Raw genomic sequence first — 26,846 nt, 5'->3', positions numbered from 1 at the left:
CGGTGGAACTTCATGAAACGTGTCTCCCCCATCTTCAATTGTTTAATTCTACCTAAGAAAATTGCCTGGAGCCCCAATTCTAAATAGTTACCAAAAATTTGTCCAAAAAATTCCTATCTCGGAACGTTCTTAAATTGGAGCAATTTGAAATTATTTTAAAAATTTCTTTTTTTTTTCAAATAAATTCTGCCGGAACATTTCAAATTTGTGCCGCTCCGTCTCAGCAGTGGCATTAAAATTTCGAACTCCGGCGGCATGCTTCCGGAACAAATTTTTCTTTCCACGGTGTGTCTAGGACATGTTTATAATGATTTTTTTAAGATTAAGTTTATAAAATTTACTGAGTATCTTGTAATAAAAATGTAAGATATTGAAATAAAATAAAAATATCAGTAGATGAACGTGCTGACTACTGACAGAGTAGTAGTTGTTGAGTAGTATCAGCGCGCGCACAAGTTTCTTAACTAAAACTGAAAGCCACAATCTGGCATTCAGTCTTCGTCGCGGCATCATGTGAGAAGGTATCATTCATATTTGCGACGTGTACTTGTTATAAATAATTTTGGTCGTGATAAAATACAAGAGATGCATTCAAAGCATATATGTTATCTTCTTATTTTTAGTCACAAGTCATAACATAAATCAATACTGGTAATTGAAAGACAAGAGTCAGTGGGTTGTTATTAAAAGAACTATTTTTAAACCAAAACCCAAAATTTTCATTAATAAATTTTCGAAAATATTGAGATCAATGAGACTATAGAGTGTAAAAACAACGATCTTGGTAAAATGTGTAACCAATATCACTTATACTGCTTTATTTAATCACAGAATTGCAGCAAAGTGTAGTAAGTACTTAATTATATAAACGCGGCATCAGAATGTTTTATTTGATACATTCGACAAAAGAGTATATATAGCAATGGGAGAGAAATACTTTACATGTACTTTCATATTTTGTTATTTTTTTTTTTAATATTTTTGACTTTTGCATTAATTGGAATAATTTATAATTTAAAGTTCTTCTTGATGAACTCGAATTAAATACAATTCCCTCTACGTTTCTGTTGTTATTTCTTTCACACATTTCTATATTTTTTAACAAAAATATTAAATTCTTAAACTCAATATAAATAATATCAGTAAGCTTATTAATTTGGAAAATTAATAATTAGTTTACCCCTTAAAGTTAGTGAGAGTTTATTGGAAAATTATTGATAGATTAAAAATTTTTTCGATTAATTTTAGAAACTGTTAGATTATTTTAAACTCTTGTTCCATGCTACTCGTTGAATAACCAATTTAAAAATTCGATATTACTTTATTAGAATTACCATATAAGTATATACTATAATTATAGCATGAAAATATTTAACGAACATTGATGTGTCAATTTGATCGAAATATAATTCTCTGCGTTTTTTGCATAATAAATTTTCGCATATCATTATGACATTTAATATGAAATTGATTAATTTTTAAATTAACGGATACTCCACTTGATAATTAGTTATAAAGTATTGAAACATTCAGCGTAAAACTTTTGATATCATCACATCAAGTTTGACTGGTGAAGAACATTTTTTTTTTTAATTTTTAAGAGGATTAAGTTATCATAATTCATTATGTAATTGAAATACCTTCGAAAGAAAAATTTATGTATTAGCTATTTTTAAAAGCTAAATCAAGGAGATATCTGACGAAATTTAATTTAGTTGATTCGTTCTATTAAAAAATAGAAAAAACATCTGGGTACGGTTTGGCTTGCATTCTGAGTGTAGAGATTTTCAGTGAATGCGTGTATTTGTTGAAAGACAAAAGACTCTGAATTGAATTTAATAAAAAACTTCAATTAGATTTTTGTTTAAAAACAGCCGACTGAAATTTTAGAAGCTTTAAAGTATGGAGATGTGTCTAAATTTTTAACTTAGCAAAAGAAATTTATCACAATGGAGTCAAATTTTCATAAATTACCACGTTTCAAAGTCCCTAGAGGAACAAAAATAGTTTTTAGAAGGATGTCTATGTGAACACAGCAGATACAAATGTTCAATAAATCTTTGGAAACTGGACACTTGAAGTGGTTACAGTGCTCATTTTTATAATCAAACTATAATTTGATTTTTTGGACGAAATTCAAATAATTTTAGGCGTTTAATTAAAAAAATGTATAATTGACATGATACAAAATTTTTAAACGTGATAAAGGATTGTTAAAAATCAAATATTTATAATCAAAAATTGTTACTTATAATTTTATCTGTATAATAAAACTACCCTAATGGAGCAAGGGTGATCTCCCGACACTGCAAAGCCAGAAAAATTCAAGGGTTCACTAATTAAACGCTTAAAATTTTTTATAATTATGGCTTAAGTGTTTACTATGTTCAACATCATAAACAAACTATAGCTTTTTGATAAACGCTTACAAAACTATTATAGTTTGTTTATACTGTTTACTATTATATACACTCTAATAATGTGTATAATATTTATGACTTTTTAGATTATAGCCTAAATTTGAAATATATTACAGAGAAAATGATTCGACATCGATGAAAATAAAAAAAAATAGGTACGTTACCGATAATTCAAGCGAACTAATTTATTAGGGAGTAAACATTCATTCATTGTCATTTTCACCAAAAGTAAAGTAATTGTTTAAAGAATCGAAAAATTTATGTTTTTCTATAAAACTTGTATGGTTGAAAAATTTATTTTTGGTAAGTTTAGACGATTAGCGATTTTTCTAGCCTAAACATAAATAGGATCTCTTTGTTCGTTATTAATATTCGTATTATCATTTTAATATAATTAACAATATTTATATTTTACATTAATATTTTAATAATACGTATTAATAATATATATTAATGAATTCGTATCAAATGGAAATATATTTCTATTTTATAAAAAATCATAACTTAGAAATACACAAATTCATGTTTCTGTAAATAATCTAAACTAACAAGAAATTAAATTTTTGATTATATATAATAATATTTTTCTCCACTAAATTATTTTCAATCTTGTACTTTACAATAAATATGAGAATAATATATTATTCTCATATTTTTTAGTTACGATTTTTTTGTTTTTGTCAGAATTACAGACAGACACTTTGCCGATAGTATTATTCATACCTCGTTACACCGAATTAATATTTGCCAGTGTTGCCAGATTTTTTTTTGACATTAAAAATCGTAGTTAGATATACATATATCTTCAAGTGTTTAGTTTCTAAATAATTAGATTTGCAGTGTAAAAGTGACTCTTTCCCATTTGGTAAACGAAGATTGATTGAAATATTAAGTGAGGATAAAGCATAAAGGGAGAAGGAGAAAGGATAATGTTTAAGGTTAGACTTCCGATACTTCATCTTAGAAGTCAGTAAACTTTTGTATCAACAGCTTCGCAGGATCCGTTTGGACTCATTAAGTTACCAACAATTAAAAAAATCCGTCTTGCCCCATGAATCATTTCGTCTCAAGTTGCCCTGCTGATCAACTTGCTTATTTGGAGATATAATAAAAATATTCGTATTGCAATGTAATTTTTTTGTTCAAATGTATTGTGCTGGAATATTACGAATCAAACGTAACGATCCAGAGGTTGTAATATAACATCAAGAATAGAAGACTATTCAGTAAGCTTCTGCATGTGAAAGCTTGGACTCGTCTTCCTCATACATGAAAAATGCATTCAACAATAAGAGGCAAGCTGATGGAGTGAGAAATAAGAAGAAAATTGTCAACCAAGAGAGCGAAACTTTACCAAGCATTAAGTATATCTGTATATTCGCGGTTTTTCTTTAATGTGAAAATTGTGGAGGGTGTGTAAGCAGGAATGTCTCCATGTATAAAACTGGTTTACTATTTATTTATTATTGAAACTCTTCCGGAGGTTTTTACATGTAAGGTGGAGTGCTATTTTTAAGCCTATAGATCAAGAGATACGGTAGTGTCTCGTGCGCCGAGCATAAATCGCCGCCATTTAGCCCTTACGTCACGACGAGGCACTGCCGTGTCTCTATACAAATTATAAGATGATTTTTGCAGGTTAGAATTTTTAAATTAAGAATTTTTTTCTTATAACATAAACATGGGCTGAAATTAAGAATTTGCTCGAAAAGCGATCGTTGACTTTCGATTAAGCATACTATGAAGTATTATCATTGCTTCATTCATAATATACGAAATTGAAAAAATTTCGTTGCGCAAAAATGGAGTAAAATGAGAGTTTATTGATAGAGCAATCATACGTTTTTTTTTATCAAGTTGGTGATCAGAGTTTTTAATTGCTATGAAGTTCTCTCACTAACAGATTAAAAAGTTGGTAACAAGTTAATTTTGCTCGAGCGCGAATATACAAATAATTAAAATATTTTCTGAACAGATTCATTTTTTTTTAATATTCCTTTTCAGTTGATATGTACAAAAAACGGTGAAATCTCCTCAAAAACAGCCCCCTCCTTCTTGGCTGTACAAAAATGTGGCTTACCAAAAACTTGAAAATATTGAAAATATTCAAGCCAATTAATAAATAACAGTCACGCCAAGTTTTTGGTTGTTATGTTTATTGTGTCATTAAACGTACTAAATTTTTTTTCAAAAAAAAAACGGAAGAAAATAATTCATTTTAAATATTGTTGATTTGTAGATTTAAATGATTGACGTTTAATGATTTTAGGACTTTTTGTAATTTCATCATTGTCCTTATTTATGTTTGGCGCACATTTTTGTACAGCCCAGAAGGAGGGGGCTGTTTTTGACGAGTATGTACTTTACTTAAAAAATATTCATTTCAGACACATACTCATTTGTTTTTTTCTTTTTCATTCCACCATCTTCATATTACTGAAATGAGAAATCCTTCTAATAGTTAATGACTCTGCATCTCATGTTTATATTCTACCTCTAACTGCAACCACATTTGTCGTCACTGCAATCTAAATGTTTAGATTTAAATTATGATGTTGTGCTAGAAAGATAACGGTTATCAAAACCACAGATATTTTTTAAATTTCTCTACCAACATTTTGTCAAATATTTTATTAATCACAATTGTGCACAATTATTTATGTTTACTTCAGTAAACGTTCAGTTTCATCTCATCTTCATTTTTCATGGTTTTCTCATTAACGTGGAAAAACATCTACTATAAAAGGAAGTTTTGTGTATTGACGAAGTTTCTGCAAAACTTGAAAAGCCTTTTTAGGAACAGAAGAAATTTGAGAATTAAGTTTTCTCAGAGTAATTGATTCTATTTGATTTTTAGATTATTTTAAGAAAGTTTGAAGAAAGTTCGATTTGAGAAAACCTATAAATAAAATTAAACTCTAAATTTGTTAAAATCAATACCAAAAAATTAGAAACCTTCTATAATCGCAAATATAGAATCAATTTATTCTGAAAAATAATATTTTATTGGTTGAAGCCCATTGATTTTATTTATTCGTTCAAAAGGTATTCAATAGTATCAGTTGACAGATAACTTACGATTTACCACCTATGCCTCATTTTTTTAAAAATTGACTATACTATGAATAAAAAAACAATATTCAGAATTGTCTGATAAATTATTAGACAATTCAACACTGTTATTATGTTTAAATTATTTACCGATTAATTGAATTCAATTTAAGCCGTTTAGCACAGGATAGAATAAAGAGAACGCTAGTATGAATAAAATACGTAGTCTCGAAGGTCTCCCCAGATAGCGAACTTCGTTACTCTCTTGAACGAATTAGTCATTGGATTGGCGTTGATTTGGCAAATTTTGGATTCTATATCCATACGTTGAGATAAGGTCAATGTCGCAGTTTCATTTTCTAGAGGCGTGATCAGTCAGTGTTTTCCGTTGTAAAAAATACATTTTCAAATTGCGCGTGATGTTTTACATACTCATTTTTTAATTAAGTCTGAATAATTTTTTGTTTTAATTTATATCATGGATTTTACTTACTTGAATTTAAGGCCATATATAGTTACAAGTAGACTATATTATCTTCTGATTCTATGGAGTAAATGACAAGAATAAAATAAAATTGGATTAATGAATGAAATGGAAAAAAAAATTATCTGATTATCTTAGTATTGTATTAGTGTTTTATTGAATTGGTCATTTTTTTTAAGATTCATAGTATCCCAAACAGTAAGAACTTTCTCAAAATTATTCCAATGTCATTTGTACTTAGCTTATCATAATCTTGAACCAAATGTCAAAATACGTTTTTCAAGCAAAATCTTGTTGAACTCAATAAAATATTTCATTACGAATATTTTAAATTCTTGTCATTAATTAAATGAATATTTTTCTGTATAATGAAAGTTTTTTTCTTAATATACTGTCATTTTTTTTTTTTTTTGATTGTAAACTTTACATGTGAATATTATACATGTGTGAATAATTTTGAATTCGTAGTTTCATACTAAACGTTCACCCAAGAGTTTATCTATCCTCTAGTTTTCTAAATCTGAAAGAAAACAGAGAAAGATAAAAGTGGTAGGATGAACTTTGAAATACTAATTAAGAGTTGAGAGATAGAACGAGTGAGCGAGGGAGTTATGGTCAATAATTAGAAAAGAGAGTTCTTGATGCATCATTCGAATTTTTTTTAATAAATCTCAAATTCTGTATTGAAAAACATTAACTAATGCTGCAGAATATGTTTAAATATTTTTTTTTTTAAATATCAATAGTTTCAAAGTTATTTGAAATTAACAATGCCTAGGATGGATTCCACCTCATGTACTATTCTAAATTGAAAATTGGGGTGCATGGAATAAAAATCGATGTCAATATTTTTGCAACGTCATAAGATTCATTATTAGCATTGTAATATACAGGTCAATAATTAACACTTTTATGCACAATTTCATGTTTAGCTAAATTTATAAAATTTCACTTGAGAAAAAAAGATAATTCGAAAGTTGACGCAGATTGTCTGTTATTACGTTATTCTGCTAAAAAAACTAATACATTAAAACCTAATTGTTATTATTAGTGTGTAGTTTATAATAAAAATTCGAAAAATATCCTATTTACAGTGAATTTGTATTTCAATACTCAGACTTATTGCTGTAAGTAGTAGAAATAAATTTTCGTCAGCCAAATATTGCACATCGCCTAGAATATAACATTCATGAACTATTAGTTGATATAGCGGATGGAAATGATGATTAACAATTCAAACATTAAATAAATCTATTCATCAAATTTTTAATGTTTAAAAATAAGTATGCTCTTTAGACTCTTTCAATGAGAATGAACATCGAACGTTAATTACATAAGATAGTTTTAATAGGGTTTAGCAGGGTAATAAAAGGATTATAATTTTTTAGTCAAATAAGTTTCGTATGGCATAAAAACTCTTCTTTAAATTAATTTTTTGAGATTGATAGTAAATTTAGTCATATAAAAAATGTCATTTCTCAGGTTTTCTACATAAAATTATCGTTGATTTTTAATTAAACTACATCCTTAATTTTTTATATTTTCGTGTCTTCTTCTATTAATTAGATATCTTAGTCTCAAATGTATCAATAATTACTTTTTTGGATCTATAAACAGTAAATACGAGGAAGTCTCAACAAAAAACGTTTTTTCAAGTCATATCATTAATGAATGGGATCAGAAGATAGAAAGTAATCTAACTGTTATTAATTAATGAGGCATAAATACCGATCCTCTTTTGAATTTTATATTTACCTCCTACTGTATTTCAATATTGATATACTTTATAAATAGTATATGCCGAGCTGGGTTTTTTTATTTTTTATGAGTTTATATCCTTAAAAAAATCTTAGGTAGCTTTATTTTTATCAGTACACTGTGAATCTTATTAGGTTATCAGAGTACTTTTGAAACTTTTTTCAGAATTGAAATTAGTAAGAAATTTATTTTAAATAATCGATGAAATTATCCAGAAAAAAATCATAAAAAAAGGAAATTAATTTGTGTAAATATGATGTTTTTATCTTAAGTTAGGCTATTATTATTATTTTTAATGTTATTATAAATTGTTATACTTTGAGACAAGCTTAGTTTAATATAAAACCAATTATGTTTTTTTACCTGAAAGATATATAATAATATTCTCTACAACTTTTTCTTGAAATTTTACTCAATATCTCTACAGTCGAATCTCGTTATAATTGACCACGCGGGCAGATCAACATTCATTATAATGGACTTCTCCTCCATCCCCACTCCTGCTTAAACACACTAGTGTCCTCTTGATTATAATATGTGAACGAATCTACATTCACAACTTAAAATTTACAGGAATACAATTTCAAAAATACGCGCCATCTTATCATAAACGTGATTGGCTAAACAAAAAATTAGGTGGGGATAGGGAAAGTCTATTATAACGAGAGAGTCCAGTCAATTATAACCAGCGATCCATTATAACGAGGTCCACTATAATGAGATTCGACTGTACCCAGTTTAAAGATCTAAGCAGAGAAACATGTTTTAGACTTGTTAGTCCACACCTTGACTCTTTATTTACATTTATTCTTAGGAATTTTACTCAACTATTGGCGCTGGTTTGGCTTATTAAGTCCAAAAAGGCAATTCGTTTGGCTTAACCATTGTTCTAATTACACAATTCGTATTGCATTTGTTATTTCTAATGTTCTTTGAAATCAAAATATTACTTAACAGTCGTTGCTTTTATTTCATTTGGTAATATTCAGTGTATGGAGAAAATATTCAAAACGGAATTCTACCCGAACTTTTTATTCATTAATTTACTAAAATCTAACTTAATCGAAATTCATTAATATTCATTAATTTATTGATTCATTTATTAATGTTTTACTTTATCCCAGTGCTTCACTTTACCCTTTCTTCGCCTACAGTATTTGTGAAGTAAGTTGAAGAAACTTAAATTTCAAGTTATTTATAGTAAAGATTAATATAGCAAATACGGAACTTCATTGAATACCTTCAATTAGTTTGTTAATATACACGGAGAAAAAATTCCAATAAAAATTACCGTGCTCAGCACAACAATCCACGCGCAAATGTCAATTCCCTAAAAAATTAAGACAACCTTCAAAGAAAAATTAGTAATCCTTTTAAAATTTTTGTTATAGATTCAATATTTATTAAAAAGAGTAAAAGTAAAAATTCTTATGCAGCACGGTAATATTCGATAAATATTAATTTTTATTCAAACTTTAAACAAAAATTAGTAAGTGACTAGAAAAAAATGAGAATCTGTATATAATTTATTATGAACCGTGTGGTAGGAAAAATTCGGGTGCTCTCCTATAAATTTTTCTATTCTCGAGAGTTTCCGTGCTGGGTCGGGAATCTTCGAATTATCGGTCCAACACAATCTTTCTTTGTATTGTAAGACCGTTCACACAATCAAAAACATAAGCCGTAACGTACAATTTAAGACGTAAGCGTGCATACTAACATCATAATAAGTTAAAAATTGGTTTGTACACATGCGTACATCTTACGGCTTTTGTTTTTGATTGTGTGAACGCCCTCAGTGCTATTGTTACTTTTTCCATACTATAAACAAAGATGACATTCATATTTTTCGTTACGATTTAATATTGGCGGCAACACGTTATATCATAACAATTTATTATAAACTTAAACGGATTGACGCGGTAGACTCATGGGTAAGCGTCAGCTTGACACACGATGGGTCGCGGGTTCGAGTCCCGGCCGAGACAAAAGTCATTTATATGATTTTTCTCGGGCCACCGTGAGCGGAAGGAAGATCTCTTCGGAGAGCCGCGGGTGGTTGTATCGACGACACAGGTTTTCTGCGTAAGATCTCGATCGTAGGGATAGGAGGGTAGTATTGTAAAACGTGCCGTATTTATTCCAACGAATTAAATTAGTTAAGAAAGTTAATTATCAATGAACCTAATTTATTTATTTATTTGTTTATATAACCAAAAAAATTATCACTAAACTTAAATAAAATTGTTTGTCGGTAACGTAGTTATCACAGCTAACGTTACTCAATTTTCAGGTGCTGTGGAACACTAAATTTTCTGGTGCTGCCAAAGTAATTTTCAAAAAACTGAATGATACATTTTCTTATGTAACTTATAATTTTTGTATGTTGATCATTACTTTTTACTTTTCAGTAAGTTTGAACTCACATTCTTGAGCAGCACGGTAATTTTTGTATGGATTTTTAAATAAAAATTAACGGAATTTTTTCTCCGTGTATGTATATGCCATTTTTAGTACACTTAAAGAAATTGTAAGTCATCCGAACTAAAAACGTCAGTTATATCAGAAACATTGAGGTTTCTTACTTTCTAAAAACCGAACAGTGAATATTCACTGTTTCTCAGTGATTTCACTGTTTTACTTTATAAACATAAAAAATAAACTGCGCGAGTAAATGGATTACTTTCTCTACAAACCTTAGTGTAGAGCAAAAGAGATAGCTACCTAACGCTTTTTTGCACTGATAGAAGAATATATTTGGTGGGACTAAACGAATTCATTAAAATTATTTTTCAGCATTTATTTGATACAAATAAAGATTTATTTGTAGGTAATAAATAAATTATATTTATAAAACCATTAAAAATTCACACGAAATTAAACGGTTATAATGTAATTGCTCGTCGAGCTATTGTTTAAAAGAAAATATTAATTTTAATCATTACGAAATTGTTATATTTTATTTAAAAATTTTCAATAAATAAAAGTTATTTCATAACATAACCTAACATTTGAATATGCTTTACCGTCATTCTACCTTACCATCGAGCCCAATCATAGTATTTAGATGAGAAATAAATATTTGTTTGCAGCTAAGAAATCATTCATTGAGCCAAATCAATCTAGTCTAATAAATAATTTCTTAACTGTTAACAAATGTTCATTCGATTTCTCTTTCAAATAACATATTTATTAGTTGCTAATAAATTATGTTAGATACAAAGAAATACTTCTATCAGTGTGTAACGAGCGGATCTTACTGGTGAGCACCTGTTTCAAAAATTTCACTTAAAAATTTCTCGAACTTCAATTTTCTGTACTCTCTTCAATTCAATTAGTGATTTTTCAATGATTCGTGCAAGATTAGGTTGACATGTTGTTGCCATAGATGTTTTTTATTACTTTGTAATCATTTTGAAAGGCCTGTCAATGGATTCTTAGAATCGATAAATAAAGTAAAATTACGAAGGTTTCTTATCTTTCAGCAACATTTTAAAAATGCAATATAATAGTTGATTACTCAGAAATATTTATCGATATTATTAGATTGTTGAAATTAAACTCTAACTTGTAGGAAAATATCGATCAATAGAATTTTAAAAGCTGCATTGAAATATCGCTCTCCATAAACGTAGAAAAAGTAAAATAAAGTCAATAGTACTGTTATGCGGTTCAGGCTTTAACGATAGAGATGGAATCAATTTGAATAATATCTTCTAGACTTAAGCCGATAACTATTTTTTGATGTGTAGTTTTTATTACGAAGAGATAAACATTTATTACACTCATGTTATTCCGTTTGGGTATGGAAAAACTTGGCGTAACTTTTATTTATTGATTGGCTTAAATATTTTCACAATTTCATGCTTCTATAAAATCTTAACAGTCATGCCAAGTTTTTGGTTGTTATGTTTATTGTGACATTAAACGTACTACATTTTTTTTCAAAAAAAAAACGGAAGAAAATAATTCATTTTAAATATTGTTGTAGATTTGTAGATTTAAATAATTGGCGTTTAATGATTTAAGAACTTTTTGTAATTTCATCATTGTCGTTATTTATGTTTGGCGCACATTTTTGTACAGCCCAGAAGGAGGGGGCTGTTCTTGATGAGATTTCACCGTTTTTTGTACATATCAACTGAAAAGGAATATTAAAAAAAAACGAATCTGTTCAGAAAATATTTTAATTATTTGTATATTCGCGCTCGAGCAAAATTAACTTGTTACCAACTTTATAATTTGTTAGTGAGAGAACTTCATAGCAATTAAAAACTCTGATCACCAACTTGATAAAAAAAACGTATGATTGCTCTATCAATAAACTCTCATTTTACTCCATTTTTGCGCAACGAAATTTTACTGAAATAAGGTTACAAACTGTGAAATATGAATAAAAACTTACTCCTTTTATTTACAATAATTGAATTTGTTATAAACGATAACAAACGAAATCTACTTGATAAATTTGAGTTTTTCTAACGTGATTATACATAACACGGACGAAGTCGCGGGGATCTGCTAGTCTCAAATAAAATATGATGATGATTGTTATTATTGTTATTCATATTTTATTATTAGTAAACAATTGTTTTACTGACTTCTTACTGAAATTCAGCAAAGATTTAAAGTGTTCAATGGGATGAATCCAAGTTTCAAGTAGATGATCTCAAGCAGTGGTCAGACATAGTTTATATTCATGTTTGCTCATCATTCCTTTAATTTCCGCAATTATTGATTCTATAGTGTACAACGTTCTGAGACTTTAATTCTTTCATATTAATACATATCAGCTAAATTATCCAACAAATTTGCATATAGCTGAAGGCTACATAAATTGCAGAGAAAATTTTCACGTTGTTTCCCACCCTTTACCGTAGAAGTAATATCTTTATTTGTTAGCAAACATCTTTCGTTCTAAATTTTCTATATCCTACAATCAAATAAATTACAGTAATACCCCGACTTACGCGAATTCGGAGTTACGCGATCTAGAATTAGATACTAATTATTTCCTAAATTATTGTTTTATTTAGTTTCCAGTCCCAATTAAACATACTTTGTATGTCTTTATATGCGAAATTGTACCCCGACTTACGCGGATAGCGCTCAGTCCCACCTATCGCATAAGTCCGGGCTATTACTGTATAAAATATTTTTTTTAAGCATTCAACTAGAAGTAATTATTTAAAGCTACTAATGGATTTGTTCCCTTAGTTATTTGCTAAATGAATATTTGAAGACTAGATTATAGTTCATACGCACACCTCGAATTAAGAACATGAAAATTATAGGATATATCTAATTTTTCTCTTATTGCATAGAAAAAAATTTAATAGAAAAATTTTCATGCTCATCACTGTAAAGCGAGTGCAACTGATGAATAATGAAACTTTTCTAAAACAAATTAGGAAAAACTTTATTGATGAATAGTAATTTTTAATAGCGTTTGAATTTATATGAAAAAGCGTAGGGAAAATTGTAAAAGAGCATACAAAAAATTTTATAGCATCCTCGTCTGTAAGAGATTCTTAGATTTGTTCTAATGGGATAAAATAAAAATTACTTGAAATCTAATATATTTTAAAATGTAGCATAAGAATTCTTCCCTTGCACTTTGGTAATTGGCCGCCACATGTATCAGGTATGTGCTCGGTCCTATGTAAATAAACACAAAAAACAGAGCTGGACAATATTCGTGCATTTCCGCTATTTTTCGAGATGTGTTAGGACAAAAAGAAATAAGATTTTGTTTACGAAGTACGAACAGTAAAATTATGTATCCAATTTCCTTCAGAGTGAGTGGTTGTACGATACATACAAATTATTTTGATTATGGAATATTAAATTTATTACAAAAAATTTAACGAAGCTGGTGGGAAAATTATTATTACAAATTTTTTCAAGATTGGCATAGTAATTTTTCTACTGCCTTTGATATTTTTTACTCAGCCGATAAGTTGCACCAAGATTACCAGAGAGCATGGCAATTTTTCCTAGAAAATCAATATAAAAACTCTAAGAATTTTCACTCCGTGTACATATTCTGACTACAATGACTAGATTGGCATAGTTATTTATCAATGTAAGGATTTGCTCCTATTTATAGAAATGGTTTGAAGTTAATGTTATTCAATAGCTGTTCAAGTAACCTATTATGGTTCGAATAGAAATACTACTTAGTCATAATGATATGTCTTCCAAAACGACATAGAAGTACTTCTGTAGGTATATTTTATGATTATCAGGAACATTATTAAATGGTAATATCACAATCTTTAAAGAGAGTATGAATTCTTTCCTGATAATATTAAGACTATTCAAAATGTTTTTCGAGTACTACAATATACTTTTTTAATAAATATTTTGATAGTTAATAAATAGAAGTCTAAAAAAGATTATGTTTTCAATGAACAAATTTTACTTTCTAATAACCTTTATATATTAACGACTGGTAAAAAGAGCACTTGTACTTCAATTTTCGATTCAACTAAAGCTATAAATGTCCTGCCCACTGTTGCTCACTGCTCCTCAGACTATTTATGTTCTTGTGACGCGACATCAATGAGGTTTCTGCTAAAAGTATTTTCTACTAGTAGAGACTCGAAACTTATGACTCTATCCTAGTGTGATCTGCTTATCTTATTTTTTGGCTATTTAACTGTACTGATGTACTGAAAAATAATTCCAAACGCATATACGTACATACGCACACCGACGGCCGCTGGAAAACTGTTGTATTCGACTTTAGGGGCCTTGAAACATGAAGATATGTCAAAATTCGGGATTCGCAAAATCCGCCTCATTACAATAATTTTCCACAGGAGGTTGAATATTTAAAAAAAATTTCGTTAAATGAAAGAATTTCTTATATAATCAATAAAAGAAACTTAGAGTATTCTCAAGACAATATTTCATTCGATTTGATAATATTGTTATCATAAACATATTTTGTCATTTGTTCCAATGTTACGATCAGTTTAAAAACTAATTTTTAATTTTCAGAAGAGTATGAAAACAAATGAAATTTTCTTCATCTGATTGAATAAAATGATTATATAAAAATATTCATAAATTCAAAGAAATATTTCTTTATGAGTATTTGAAATTTCGATGTTAATGTTCGGATAAATTATTCGATTTATAAAGTAAATTTTTTTCTCAGTGTATATTATCATGAGCTTGTAACATTTGTAATTCAAAGATTACATTATATATGCCCAACTTTTTATCAAATGTATACAAACTGAAAGTATAAATTACCAGTTTATAACTTATATGTACTTCTAAATATTGAATACCAGTATTCAATATTTAGAAGTATTCTAAAGTAGTATTATATACCAGTATTCAATATTTAGAAGTACTGGAAAATGTTAGTTTATTTTCCAACAACTTTCATAAGAATTACTATTAGATTATTTATGAAAAAGCAGACAAGAATTCTTTATAGAAAATTTAAAACCTAAAAAAACTTAAAAAAAAATATTTGTTATTTAGTATTTTCTTTTTTAGAACAAAATTTCAGATTGAAAGCTTTTTCCTTATTTGGGCATGAAGTTCTTTAAGAAATACACCTTAAGGATATTTTCATGCAAAAAAAAGTTTTTATATTACTAAAATGAAATTGGAAATCGCTCTTAATTTATTCAAGAAATCAATTAAAGTTTATTAACTAATATCAGCTAATAAATAATGAGTTACTTGAAAAAATTGAATTAAGTATTGAAATAAATTCTTTATTTATGTCTCGCTCAAGCTTCATTGTCAACTGCTTACCATTCTTGCTACTCAGTTCTAAAGCATCTTTTATTAAACTCTTGCATAAGCCTTTTCTTTTTTTAAAATGACTTGAAGCTCAAATTCAGTAGAACTTAAATTATGATATTCAACACCAAACACTAGCTTAGTAAAACAGATGTTGATAAACTTTCTTTTTTCTCTACCAGTATAATCTTCTTCTAACACCATGTACGATATGGATCTCTCACAGAGTGCTTTTCGTCTTCTGTTTAAAAGATCACGGTGTTTTTTGTTTTGCTTGATTTTGCTATTGTTTCATCTGGTGATCGTTAATATTCTTTGGTAAATTGGGTTCACTCAACCTGTGGTGTCTCTGTGACATCTCTTCGAAGCATTTCTACTAGCTGCCTCCAGTATCAACTAGTAAACTGATCAACATCTCTTCACAACGTGATCCAGGTTGCTGTTCTCACCTTCAACTTCTAATTCCTATCATCGACGATTGTTGAGCGACAACGACGCTCAACAGCTGATTCACTGTATGTCACGCTAAAACATTGCCTTCCAGCCTTTTATTTGAAGAAACCTGCTTCACGAAATCATCATTCATAGTAAGAATATCATCTTTTATTAAATCCATCACTTACACGTTTTGCAGAAGGTTCCCCACGTAGACTAATCCTTCAATAGCTCTTTAGAAGGGTCACCACGTGGATCAAGAGCTTCTACAGACATCCCCATGTAGATCAATCTCCTATTGCTGTACATTCTCAAAAATGGCCTCCAAGTAACGAAGCGATGCTAAAACATCCTTCTGCAATGTTGATCTGTCAGACTGATAACTGACAGAAATGTCTTTTCTTCTTTTCAGTTGAAAATCATTCATTAGTAACTTCCATCAACACTTCATCACTTTTATAGCCTTGTTGGACTTCTTCCTTCTCAGCTCTCATCGTACATTGCCTGTCAACCTCACTTGCTGATTTGATTGAAATATCTCTTTCATCTAGCTCTTGTTTTTCTGTAATTTCTTTAATTCTAAATGTAATTATTATCATTAAATTCTCGTCTAACCTTGTTGATTTATTCTATTATTAATAAAACCAGCTATTTTTTATAGTAAACAAATATTTCCGTACAATAGTAAGTTTGTCACTTCTATAAATTTTGAAATGATTATTTTCCAATGCCATTATCATCATGTGAAAGTAAAACCCAGATGAAATGACAATTTCTAAAATTAAATTTGATTACTTTCTGATTCCCCCGTCAAGAATTATTCTTTTGTTTCACACAAATAAATTCATAGATGAATGAATGACTAAAAATAATCTGAAACTATTGAATGAAATCAATATTCTATTTCTTTTAATAAAAATTGTGGATTTGTGATGCTGGTTTCCAGAATATATCTTGAAATATAATTATTGGCCTAAAAAATATAGATTGCTACAAAAAAAATCGAAAGAATAATTGATAACTTTTTGCGGTCAAGAGTTTAAAAAATCGTCAGGTTTGGTCTACTATTTCTGCTTCAATTTGAAAAATTACAAAAGAATTGAATAGAGTTAAAATACATAAATTTTTAAAACCGTTATTTATAGCATTGAAGAATTAATGCAATTATTTTTACAAAGGATAGAAAAAGGCTGAAAATAAAGAAGAAAGAGATACACGTATAAAGATTTGTAATTAATGAATAGATTTGCGAAAAAAACTCCATTCTAATTAGCTCAATACTTTTTATCGTCTAGTACTTTCTCTTGACATACGTCAAATGCAGTTTTTCCACCTAATGTGAATTATCATGGATGAATTATAAGTTATTCCAGAAAAAATTAATAAAGAAATTTATTATTTTAGGTTTGTTGTTAATTGAAGAAGATTAAATAAAAAGTTAAATGAGAAGGAAACTTTTTTCCTATATAAATCAAAATGTAACATTCAATTAGAAATCATATCTTAATTGTTTCGGAGCAAATTAATTCATGTTTTCGTAAAAAGTTATTATGATTTATTGATGGTAAACTTTTATACCGGAAATTCTTGAATAGAACTTTATGAAAATAAAAGTCTTCATAGTAATTGTTAAATAATCGTACAAACCAATAAGAGATGTTAGGTAGATACCGAAAGTTTATCATGAACATTCAAAATGTACATCAGAATTATAGCAACCCGAGCCAAAAAATAAGACCTGACATGGACTATTTTTTTTTGATGTTGGAATATGCCGACGAAATAAGACCTGATTTGAAAAATTTGTCAATGGCCTAGTGTCAATAGCAAATAAAAATTAATAGGAAATAGATGTATTTTAACATAAAATTTGAGATCATTAAGTAGCTACGCGGGTTAAGGCACTATTTATCAAATTGAGCGGTTGCAAGTTTAAATCCCAATAGAAGAAGACGACGAACTTTATTTCTATTAGTACCTTTCTTAGAATTATCTGTTAATTTGATAGTTCTTCCAAACGATTGAAATGCAACATGAATAAAATAAGTTACCAATGAAGTTTTTTTTTTTAATTTATTTTTAATTTTTCAGTCATTATTAGCTAGTGTTAGGGCCATGGCTGGATGATAACATCAATTCAGCATCCCTGCTTGGGAATTGACCACAAAAATAAACTCGACTCTTAAATTTAAAATTGCTCTCTTCAAGAAGATATGGCTTTTTGATAAACAGTAGAATATAGAAACATGCAAACACGTATCAATTATTTCAAAAATTGATTAATAATGCAAATAACCAAGTAAACGAATAGTCTTGAGTACTATAATAAAAAATATAAGAAACAGAAATTTAAAGAAAAATATCTATTATCAAGTGATTGTTTCACTTGAAAAAAAAAATTGGTTTAATAAATTAATTTAATGAAGCATATCCGATGACACGTATAGACACTCATTGAATGTTTTATATTCTTTGGTAACATTTATTGATGTTTTTAAACTATACAAAACATGTCTTTAATCAAGAAATAAAATCTAAAATAGGTTTATGACAATAGTATTAGAGTAAGTTCTGTCATAATCTCATTATGTAGCTAAAATATTCCATAATAAAAAGTATAAAATGACATGGTTAATTATTTTTTATTATCAGGAAAACCTGAGCCGAGCCACGTAAAGTATTCTGGGGTACCTGAAATGACTCAAATTTAAACTACACTATCACATCTTTCTACTCTATTTAATGACCTGATGAAGTATTTAAGCTCTGTAAAAAGAAAACCTTTCAATGTCCGCATTGCATTAAGCTGTATTGATCTACACATTATCTTCAATAATATATTTATATACATCTAAAGTAAAGTTGATAACTTTCCAACGAGTTAATCCTCTCTATCAGTAAACTCGTCAAACTGTTTCCAAAATATCAGAGAAACTGTTTTGTTTAGCTTTATACTCAGTTATAACTTTCTCATGAAAGATCTAATGAATCATATTTTAGATATGGTAGCATGACACACTATTAAATAAATTTCATAATAAGTCCTCTGAATAACTGTAAGAAACATCAAAGATAAATGCTGTAGATTTAGCCCCTTAGACTATAACGACTCTTAGCTTTTTTACGATTTATAAGATTCGATTAATCGTAAAAACATATGTTTTCTGATGCTATCAATAGCTTATATCTATGTATGTATGATTATATGCGAAAGTAATTCAAAATAAATTATGTTTTTAATGCGAGATATCGAAAAGATCAATCGTATTACGTAGAACTCACCTTCCTCACAGGAATTGAGGAATACCAATCTATCATCTATAAAAGGATTTTGGTATAAAATAGCATTTCTTCGATTAAGTTATTTTCATGCTAAATTTTATTCTTGATAGAAATGATAAATTACTTTCTGAAAAGAGCACAAAAGCCTTATACTATTTTCAACTAAAATACCTAACCTAATACTTTATCAAGTACATTTATCATATTGGATGTGCCAGAATTTTTTTCCATCTAAAAATACTAAAACTCATGTAATTTGTAATTCAGTAAACAAGACTTTAAACTTTGAACAAGAAGTTGGGGAATTTATCACTGACTTGAAAAACCTCAGGTTGCCAAAAATGTATCATTGTAAGTTTTTAAGTCCTAATAACGGGTACATTTAAGGAAAAATAGTTAAAAATATCAAAGTACATATTTTCATGTATTTTTATTGAAAAATATTAGAAACGAAGATTTTTTCTAGGAAATAATATAAAACAAACAGATAAGTAAAAACTATAAACTTAATCAGAAAATACAAATATTTACTAATATATATAATATACCGGTATAATATATTTTATGTAGGAGGAAAATTTCACTCAATTTACTTTTAATCACAGACAGCATTTTTCAACATATAGCAGTTCCCGTCAACGACGCTCCGGTATTCAAAAATAACAGTTTTATTTGCGCAACCCTCCACCAGCCTTATTTTTTTGCACACTTCAAAATAATACAACAAAACATCATTTACAACGCAGCCAAGTCTGGAGATAAGTAATTATAAAGGTGTAACAGGGGCATAAAGTTACCGCTTCATTTTCGATATGCGATGTACTTAGAGGTTAATGTTTTTTACATTTTTGCATAATTTATTACAACTTGCTTTGTGATTTAAAATAATTTTCTTTAATGCTACTCTAAAGCAAATTTTAGCATACTACACGCAGAGAAATGTATAGTAAGAATTACCCCAAATTTTTGGTAATTTGGTGACACTGCAGGGTGACGGAAAAAATTACTATACACATTGTAAAAATTACTGTGCACATTGTTGAATTTACTAAACTGCATAGTAATTTTTAGGGTGAAATGAGAGTAACAATAACATAGGAATGTTATGTTAATGCTTGATATATTGTTTTGATTTCATTTAATATGCAGTAAATTATTAGAATTTAATTATTGGGATAATTGCAACAAAATTACTATAAAAAATACATCATGTTCAACATTTAATATTTTTTATTAAAAACTTCAAATCACACAACGAGTCATTACAAATTTTTTTTCATGTTTTTCAATGAATAAACATTGTTCAACATTTGGAAGATTATTATACAGTATGACATACAAATCGTCACTTTTTTTCACTCCATATGCAAAAAAGTGATTATTAAAACAAATAGGATGTAACTTATGAACTAAGAAATATGAATTATTATTAGCCATGTACACACTATCGATAATTCCAAATACAGGAAAATTATTCATTTCAACTATAATTACTGTGTTTTCTGTATATTTAATTCCTGAAACAGTCAACCAAGACACCTTATTTATACAGTTTTTGGGAACTATGTTTAAAAAATATTTATTGTAAACGTCATTTGAAAGTTTTCTTTGAATTCCAATTTCGGTACTTTCAGATAAATTTAAATCATTAATATATGAACAAAATTTTAGTTGATTTTCAACAGTTATCGTGTGGATAACATTCGTTCTATTATGTAAAAGATTTGCAGTAATTTTACCCTCTCTATGTTTTGATACATATCGCATTGAAAAGTAACGAACAGGCGGTCCAAGAGAAAGAATTATTCTGATATAATGCGTTACGATGTGTCACTTTGGTGTTAAAGTTTCATCAAATCCAGTTACTGCTCCAGTTAATCCATTTGAAGATGTCATCTTTCACAATATCACTTGATCACTTAATAAACTATAATTCACTATAAATTATAATCACTAAATAAATTACAGCTCTTTAATAGTGTGTCCTGGCTCACTGCTTCAGGTCAACTAAAAATTCAAACTGTCGATCGATAAATGGAAGGAGTATTTTTCGTTTTTAGCATACCAATAACTTAGGTGATTAGTTGTTTTTATTTCATACTTAAGTAAAATCTACAGAACTCTGAAATAAACAAAACCGATGACTGAATTCTAGGAAACCTGCGGTCATCATATGTTTATATTACTTTGCCTGTGAGTAAATCTGACTCTACAAGAAAGTAATTTCTACATAACAGATTCAATAAATGAACTTGAAAACTCTTTAACATTTCTGACGAGGAAATTTAGCATTGGTTCAATGTCAAAATTACACAAAACCAATGTAATAACGCGATAAAGAGGTGACATAAATCTACATGTAATTTTTAATTAGGTCTACAATAGTTTGAACACAAACAACATGTAGTCTTTACTTAAAATTATGTAAAAATTACTTTAAAAAATCGACATAACTTTTTATGCAAAATCACCACATGATTTTTCTCCGTGTGTCAATGATGGCTTCAAAAATTTTAGGACTGAAAAATGAGTTTATTATTTTATCATTTTTAATAATGTATTTTTATTCATTATTAAGTTATTAGGAAAAGAGATTAATATCTAAGATTGCCCTTAACTCATTTTTTGCATCCGAATGTGACGGTATATAACGGTAAAAAACTAAAATTTTCTAAAAATTAATTTTGTCCTTCTTTGTACTCAAACTTATATACTACGAAAAAAAAATTCGTTAAATGAAAGAATTTCTTTTATAATCAATAAAAGAAACTTAGAGTATTCTCAAGACAATATTTCATTCGATTTGATAATATTGTTATCATAAACATATTTTGTCATTTGTTTCAATGTTACGATTAGTTAAAAAACTATTTTCCATTATTATGAAGAGTATGAAAACAAATAAAATTTTATTCAGTTGATTAAATAAAATGATTATATAAAAATATTCATAATTTCAAAAAAACATTTCTTTACGAGGATTTGAAATTTGGATGTTAATGTTCAGATGAACTATTCGTTTCATGAAGTAAATTTTTTTCTCAGTATATATGTGTTGGTCATGTCGTTCCTTCACTAGTATATTCGATTTTCTTCAAAAATTTTATCAATTTTTTTTAGAGTTTTAGACATAGATCATTTAAATAACTTTTTGTATATTTCATGTGTTCGTCGTTATAGAGTCCTCCTATTTCAATGATAAACCAGTAATAATTTAATATTCAGCAATTAATGAAATTCTCGATATCTTTAATCTTAATTGACTAGTCTATTGGCCCTATTCTCATATAAAATCTCTAGGGACATTAAACGGAAAGCTAATAGTTTGGTAGACTAAATTGTACCTTGATCTATTCTGTTTTTTATTTGAGTATATTTTGTAAGTTTTGCGAACTTTTTCTCTTCTAATTTTCGACATGAAAAAGTTTTAGTAAATCATTCAATTGAAAAATGAATATACAACAAGAGTACGAATTTCGAATTAAGCGGTAAATTCGTAGAACCAATTAAATCTAAGTATATATATATAAAATGCTAATGTTAGTCAGTAAAGACAGGGTTGTCTCTATCACTACCTACTCCAATCAACTTTTCGTTGGGGTTGGTAAATACGCCACGGTTTCCAGGTGGGAGTAAAGGAGTTTGATCGCAGCGAGTGATAGTGGGTGGCAAAAATGTAAAAAAATATATTTCTATACTTTTCTAACTCATAAAGACTTCCGAGAAGATCTTAAAATGCTTGGAATAATCTGAGGAGTTTCAAAATGTGGAAAACTGTTATTATCGACCTAAAATGTTCTAGAAAGTTCCAGAATGAGTATAAACTGTTATAATCGATTGAAATGATTCGGGGAAGTTGTAAAAATTTCCGAAATGATCTATAAAGTTCCAAAATATGTACGAATGTTGTAATTAATCTAAAAGACCTAAATCAAAGTGACGTAAATCTAAATATTCGAGACTGTTTTGGTATATACATCGTATGTTTAATAACCGAGTAAGTCTATCAATATCTAAGATAGAAATCCGCAATATTGTAAAATAAAATCATGTTCCTATTTATTTATTAATTGACAAACGACTGAATTCGATGTTCGCAATGCTTGACTCATTTGTTTATGTTTCAGTTTCTAATTAAGACTCGAGCTGACTGGACATTTCCCTGTCATTAAGATTTACCAATTAATTCGGTAAACGCTTTAATTCTTTTTTTGTCCAACTTCGATTCATTGTTTCATCGTATTTTACAATATCTACGTTGAAAAATGGTTCCTTATATATTTTTGAAACCTTCAATAATGTGATATATTTCAACCCGCGCATCGTCGGGTTTCGCTGCTAATTTTAAATAAAAGTTACACTATCGAGTTAAATTTGAACCAATAAAAATAAAGCAGCGAGCTTCTCTTCGAGTGTTCTACTTCAAGATAATTGATTCATTCAACATTGAATATTAAACGTTCACAGCAATGGAGAATTAATTACTTGTTTGCATTTATCTTTCTGTGAATCGTTAAAATAGTTCATTGGTAGATTGTTTTCGATATGTCAACTTCAATTTATCAGTTCAAATTTTTTGAATTCAGTTTTTCGATTGATCCTGTTCAATCGCCTTCAGGCTATATGTCACTATAAATTTTATTAAAATATATCAATTCCAAAAATATTCATGGTTCCACTTTTTTTACAATTACTTAAAATTTAAAAAAAAAAAATGAATCAATTTTTATCGTGCATTTCTATTATTCATGATAATCAACATTTACATGTCATTGGCCTAGTTAATTTCACATTTCCTGCGAATTCAATATATGCAAATTTCCCTGTCAATAATGTCTTGATCTCATTGACATAAATCTACATACCTACATATATATATATATACATATGTGTGATCAAAAAGTGCTAGGAAATTGACGATTTGACTTCAAACGTTTCAAGAATTTCATTTCATCGACGGATAAAAAAACGTATTCTAAATATTTTACAACGAAAGTCCATGTAAATGGTGAAATGAATCGAATTTTTCTCATAAAGAGACTTAAATCTAAAAATATGGTGAGCAAAGTAATGTTGATTAAAAATTCAAGTAACATAAAGAAATCAAAACAGATTTTTATCTTTTGATTAAATCAGTGTCTCTGGGTGAATGAGTACTAATTACTTTTTCATAAAAAGCACACTCACAGATATGATTTTGGATCATAAAACTTCCATGTGTCCGTGCAGAACCATTTGCTTGAAATAATTCCAATTACTACACCCGGATAGTCATCACTTACTCTGTCCATATTCCATCATGAGTGCAGTTTTGCTCTGCAACCCCAAAATTTATCTTTTTTACTTTAAACTTAAAAATTTCCAGACATTCGATCTGGATAAAATTTACAATCAAATATATTGCTAAAATTGTCGTTCGGCAAACTTCAATGTATCGTTCTTCCCACAAATTATTTGAAAGTGCTAATGACATATGTACGTCGCACGAGAAATATCTTTTAAAAGTTAGTACCATGCAATTATATTTTCTCCAAGGTAGTTGCTTCCTCAAAGTTACATATTGCTTCCTGTCCTTTTATTATAATGGCTTTTTAAGTTGATTAATTTACCGTAAACGTTTTATTGCAAGATCGTGAATACTGGCTTTAAAACACAGTTAATAAAATTATCAATAAAGCTTAACAACAAGCTCAAGTATTAGTGGTTCAATCGATACAAATATTTAAAAAAAATTAAACATCTATACAGCGTGCTATAAATTCTGTACTTCACATTAAATTACTTTGTTAATGAAATTTAAATTTCCAAATAATTTGATACAATCTTCAAATTTTTATTATTTGAGGACACGAGGTTGCTACGTTGTGATGAATTTCTTTTTGTTTTTGGAAAAAAAAGGTGAAAATGAGAACAAAGGTACACTGTAATTGCATACGCTGTGCTTGTAGGGTTATTTTGTCTTTCTTTAACGGGAATTTTAAAAATCGAGAAGGGGATACCAGTCAGCTGTGTGAACCCTTCCCCGAAAGTAAAGTGAAAAAATTTTTTTTCAACGAATATCTATAATATTTGACACGTATATATGTGTGTCAACCTTAATTTCGTTAGTACCACCTCCAATTTTAGAAAAAAAAAAATTTTAAGTTTTTTTAGTTTCAAACTAAAAAAAAAAGTTTATAAGAATTATGCCTTGTTAGTAGATGATAGTACTGCTATTTTTTTCGTTAGTACCACTTCTAATTTAAGATTAAAGTTTTTTTTTTTTTAAAATAGTTAAGCTGGAATTCGTTATCGGACAAGATAAAACCAATACATATCCATCCTAAAGAGGAAATAACAAAAAATTTTTGAATATACGAAACAATTAACACTGAGGCCCGAGTGTTCTTCATTAAAAAATAATAATACCATAATCAATCCTTATTTTACCATTACATATTCATCCGAAAGTTGAGGTAACAAGTAATTCTTCATTGAACAAAAAAAAGAGGACAAGCCTCGAGTGTTCTTTGTTAGTAGATAATAATACTATTATCAAATGTGATTTTAACTTTACATATCTATTCTAGGGTTAGAGTAACAGAGAAAATCCCATGAAACGAATGAATCAATGGCGAGCTCTATACAGTCTTCGTCAGTAGTTGATGATTTCATCATTGAACTTGATTTTACTGACACTTTTTTTCGGAATGTACGTGACTCTTTTTTAATTTTTTTAAACGATAATGACAATTTTAAGCCCTCACTCTGCTTTGTTCGTCAATAATAACACTATTAGCGATACTGATTTCGTATCATGATTGGAAGAGTAATAACAATAAATATGATGTTTTTCACACATCTGTTGTATGCTTAAATCTTGTTCTATTTTAAAAATGTATATTTGGCTTTTTATTACCACTATATACATTGTTTCTTTTACTGTTAATTTTATAGCTTCGAAGCTGCTCTCATTCCGTCATGTTTTTTCCATTGGTTTGGATTATAATGTACAAAACTCATATAATATGCTCTTAAATCAACATAACTTTTTGCAATTACAGCTATCAATTTATATTGGTTATCGTTGATGCTAAGTTCTGGAATGATTTCCGATAACGCCGATTTTCTATCAATTGTTGATCCTATATTTATAAATAAATGTTGACTTAAAGTTATATTTTTCTGTAGCATATTATTACAGTGCAAACAATTATTGTGAATATTTTGGCAGTATTTATTTATTGTTTCATTAATAATCGTTTACTTAACGATACGACATCTATACACTGCACATCAATGATAATTTTTTTAAATCTATTTTACAATGACATTTTGGACAAAATGATTTTAACGTTATAGAAGGGCTAGTTGGAAAAGTTGCAATGATTGTATCTTTAATGTTCATACGGCAATCGAATATCATTTCTATACTTGAAGAAGTATTACTGCTCTTTCTTCGAAGATTCGTTTAACACTGCCGTGTTTCGAGAACATTATAATTAACTTTTATTTTATCTTCTGACTCATTCACGTACGTATTATAGTTGACCACTCTTGTGAAGGCTGAATACATGCAATGGAAAATTGCATCAAAAGCGTTTGTGTTTGTGATTTTGATTGGTCCGCGAGAAGTTTTTAAAATGCCTTGGCTATCGCCGCTGATCATT

The 26,846-nt window shown here is 28.3% G+C and overlaps 1 protein-coding gene across 2 annotated transcripts in view; it reads left to right on the top strand.

Annotated features, from left to right (window-relative positions):
- The first annotated feature begins 504 nt into the window (after nt 1–504).
- Nucleotides 505–26,846, top strand: part of LOC118067077 (metabotropic glutamate receptor 3-like) — a 162,191-nt gene continuing 135,849 nt past the window's right edge. The window contains exons 1-2 of one of the 2 annotated variants that reach the window (XM_035083624.1): nt 505–521; nt 624–848. The gene's annotated coding sequence lies outside the window, so the exon portion shown is untranslated. Of the gene's footprint in view, nt 849–26,846 lie in introns of both variants that reach the window. The other variant, XM_035083623.1, reaches the window with a different exon arrangement.

The sequence above is a fragment of the Chelonus insularis genome, unplaced genomic scaffold (genome assembly GCF_013357705.1).
Source record: "Chelonus insularis isolate UGA/USDA-ARS -01 unplaced genomic scaffold, ASM1335770v1 contig_35_pilon, whole genome shotgun sequence".
NCBI lineage: Eukaryota > Metazoa > Arthropoda > Insecta > Hymenoptera > Braconidae > Chelonus > Chelonus insularis.
This window is presented reverse-complemented; position numbering and strand designations above follow the sequence as displayed.